The 4,171-nt window shown below is 51.2% G+C and overlaps 1 pseudogene; it reads right to left on the bottom strand.

The window, feature by feature from the left end:
• The window catches only part of LOC101651214, a 15,013-nt pseudogene extending 13,179 nt beyond the window's left edge, over positions 1 to 1,834 (bottom strand).
• Between the last annotated feature and the right edge of the window lie 2,337 nt (positions 1,835 to 4,171).

The following is a 4,171-nucleotide window of genomic DNA, read 5'->3' as shown; positions in this document are numbered from 1 at the left end:
GGATGATCCTTCAGGACCAGTGGTGTGAGTGGCGATACTGGGAGGGTAGAGGGAGAGTGGGTTGGAAAGGGGGAACCGATTAAAAGGATCTACATGTGACCTCCTCCCTGGGGGATAGACAACGGAAGAGTGAGTGAGGGGAGACGTCAGACAGGGCAAGAGATGACAAAATAATTATAAATTATCAAGGGTTCATGAGGGAGGGGAAGTGGGGAGGGAGGGGAACAATGAGGAGCTGATGCCAGGGGGTTAGGTGGAGAGCAAATGCTTTGAGAATGATGAGGGCAATGAATGTACAAATGTGCTTTACACAATCGATGTATGGATGGATTGTGATAAGAGTTGTATGAGCTCCTAATAAAACGATGAAAAGAAAAGAAGAGCACATTCTAAAATCAATCACCAGTGGGACTTTCCGAGATGGGAGGGGGAAGGAGGCAGGTCCTTCAGCAGCCAGCAAGATGGCCTTACAGTGGCTGCGCTGTCTGTCTCAACATGACTGAATTGCTGAGTGGCGTGATGACTGCCTTATGTCCTAATAAGACATAAGGCGGTTTGACGACAACAACACTTTGCTGCCTTCCAAGTGGATTCTGACTCATAGAGACCTTGTAAGGACAGAGTAGAACTGCCTGTTTTTCATTTTAAATCGATGCTGATCTTTATTAGAGAGGCCTGAACATGCAAACCTCTTAGGGAACACCCCTTCTGTGTCCAACTCAAACTCTACCCTCCCTGTCACCGGGTCGGTGGGGACCCATGGGAGACCCTACAGGGCGGGGTGGAGCTGCCCTTGTGGGTTTCCGAGACTGTTCGTTCTTCACAGGAGTAGAAAGCCCCGGCTTTGTCCCAGGGAGCGTCCGGCGGATGGTTTCAGACTGCTGACCTCGCGGCTCTCAGCCCTAAGCAAGCAACTTCTCCAGCCAGAACTCAAATCTTCTTGTCATCTTTTCTGTGCTGCTGGGTGAATTTCTCTGTTTCTTTTGTTGAATAATCTACACTTCCCTTAAATGTGTGGCTTTTATGGCCCTGACTGTATGGCACATTTTAATACGAACTCCCGGCTTTCTGAGAGCTCCCAGACCTCAGCTTGTCCCCTATGAGGTGAGACAAGTCTCATGAAACTGTAACGAGAGCTTAATGAAGTTTAATGAAAACTCATAAGCTGTTGTTGTCAGAGGTCTCCCCACCCCCCACCCCTGCCCCCAGCTTGATCCTGGCTTTCAGTTCCCCCTTCAGTGCTGGCCCTGGGGACCTCGGTCATTTCTCAAATGCTCAGCTCTCTCTTAAAAAGGAAGTCTGGAAGCGTTCTCAGGCCACGTGAGGGGCATCTCAGCAGCTATTTTAAGGAAGGGCTACTGCCTTGGTTAGGCCATGCTTTAAAGAAACAAAAATAAAAACAAAAAACTAACAAACAAAAAAAAGGAAGTCTGTTTTCTTTTACCCAGCAGGCATTTCCTGGTGTTTTGCAAAAAGAGATTTCGAATGGACCCTGAGGCACTGGGTTTTCTGTTCTGTGAATCTGCTCTTGAGAAAATAAAGCTACTTGAAAGCGCAGACTGCCGATGCTTGCAATCACACCCTTCTGAAATCCCTCACGAGTGGACTCAGAACATCATGCTTGGGTTAGAGCATCGTATAAAATGTTAATCCTTTCTTTATAGATGGTTTAGACCACTTATGATGAAACTGCAGGCAGTTAGGAACTGCTACACGCGGCCCCCCCCAGGGTGGTGGCAGCAGGGACAATTCTCCAGAGTCCTGCTTTGTCAGTGGGGGGGGGAGGGCTCTGAAGGTCTTGCTGGGGTCTCTGCTCACACCTGCTGGAATCCATCGCGGCAGATGTTAGGCCACAGGTCTAGCATCTCATACTTCTGTAGGTAGCTAGCTACAGGGACAGGGAGGAGGTGTCCCTCCCATGGCTGCAAAAGACCCCATAAAGGAGGTTGGAAAGAAATCAGGCAACCACTAGACAGCTGTGAAGACCCCCAAACTGAGCATGCTCCTACTCAAGCCCTCAGAGCCAGGTGGGAGGTATACCTGGGTGCCCAAACTAGGCTCAGGCTCATGACATCGCCCAGGTGGGCTTAATTCAGCCAATGGAGTCAACCAATACAATCAACCACGCCTGCACAGTCAAATATCCTGGCTTTGGGAAGGCCGCTCTCTGACCCAGCTCCTGGTAGCAGGGGAGGGGAGAGTCTCCCTCCCCCATGTGTGCCCCCTCCAGGCTTACTCAGGGCCCACATGCGCTCAGCCTCTAGGGTTCTTGCCTCCTGGGATTCCCCCCTCCCCCCCTCAGTTCCACACGTGTGGGTGCTCTTTTCCACGTGGTTGTTCCTGCCCAGTTGGGTAACACCTGAAACCTGTCCTGTCCTTCAGAAAAACCCACTTGGATTTCAAAACAGGCTTCAGTGGGAAGGTGAATTCTTGCCCTGGGCGAAGCCAAGAACCAAGGTGCTATCCACTCCAGAAACCCAACACTTCTTTGTAAACTCCTCAGCATTCTTCCACCATTTGTTACAGGCCTGGGAGCATTCTTAGATCAACCCGAAGAGTGGGGTGAGCCAACTTTTGGCCGGAACCTCGGGAAGAGCCAAGGATCTGGCCAGGGGTGGGATATTAGAACTTCCTGGATGCGGTGGGGGCTCCGTGACCTACCCTCGGCTCCCTCACTGGCTTTACCCCTGCTCACAGTGGGCTCTCGCCCCTTTTACCACCCTATGGAGTACTCTGAAGTGGGCACTCGCAGGCCATGTGGGTCTTCTCCCTCCCAGCCTCCTCTGCGCCTGTCTCTACAGGGATGGAGTCTGCAGCTGCTGGAAGAACCCTGTCTAAGGATCGGCAAGCCCGTGGTGGGTGCATACTGACCCCAGATGGCTCAGAGGACCTAGGCCCTGTGTCAGTCGCTGGGAGACTGTGGGTGGGAGAAAGGGTGGGGATGGTGCCGGTCAACCCTTGGGCAGTGGGCTTGGGCCTTGGGCGTCTGTCCCCTCCCCCAGCCCTTGTGTACATGGGTAGGAGGTGTGTCCTAGAAGAGAGGCAGGTTCAAGTCCTCCCTCCACACAAGAGCACTTTGTTCTAATAACCTGGCATTCCGTGATGCTCACCTTCCCAACACGATCGCTGAAGACAAAGTGAGTGCATAAGCAAATGTGGTGAAGAGAGTGGATGGTGCCCAGCTATCAAAAGATATAGCATCTGGGGTCTTAAAGGCTTGAAGATAAACAAGTGGCCATCCAGCTTAGAAGAAACAAAGTCCACATGGAAGAAGCACACCAGCCTGTGTGATCATGAAGTGTCAATGGGACCAGGTATCAGGCATCAAAGACCAAGAACAAAAAATCATATCACTGTGAATGAGGGGGAGTGCAGAGTGGAGACTCAAAGCCCATCTTACAAATCTGGCTAGACCAGAGCATATACACTGGTACAGATAAGAGCTGGAAACACAGAGAATCCAGGACAGAAAACCCCCTCAGGACCAATAATGAGAGTAGTAATACCAGGAAGGGGAGGGGGAGGAGAAAGGGGGAACTGATCACAATGATCTACATATAACCCCCTCCCTGGGGGACAGACAACAGAAAAGTTGGTGAAGGGAGACAGCGGTCAGTGTAAGACATGAAAAAAATGTATACAAAAAAAAATGTATACATTATCAAGGGTTCACGGGGGAGGGGGGAGGGGAGGGAAAAATGAGGAGCTGATACCAAGGGGTCAAGTAGAAAGAAAATGTTTTGAGAATGATGATGGCAACAAATGTGCACATGTGCTTGACACAATGGATGGATGGATGGATTGTAATAAGAGCTGTATGAGCCCCCAGTAAAATGAATTAAAAAAAAAAAAGGTGGGACTTGCACGTGAGGATGACTGGTGGGCGTGGCCTGGGAACCCCTCCCGAACTTCATCCTGGTTCCCATCCCCACCCCTTCCGCCCCACCCATCTCCACCCATCCCCAGGCAGGGTGGCTATGCCCTTCGGGGCCCACTCCTTCCGAGGGTCCATGCCTCTAATGGGGCAGGTCAGCGGGACACACCCCGTCGCACCCTCCGTGCTACATCGAGACTCCCCTAGGGAAACAATACAAAATCTCTTTATTACCCCTTGTTTTTTGTTTGTTTAACTCTGGGCTCTCAGAGACCCTGCGGGACAGGATGCAAAGCG

The sequence above is a fragment of the Echinops telfairi genome, unplaced genomic scaffold (genome assembly GCF_000313985.2).
Source record: "Echinops telfairi isolate 266 unplaced genomic scaffold, ASM31398v2 ScPeMD7_7417;HRSCAF=8455, whole genome shotgun sequence".
In the NCBI taxonomy this organism is placed as follows: Eukaryota; Metazoa; Chordata; class Mammalia; order Afrosoricida; family Tenrecidae; genus Echinops; species Echinops telfairi.
Note: the sequence above shows the minus strand (reverse complement) of the source record. Positions and strands in the feature narration are given on the sequence as shown.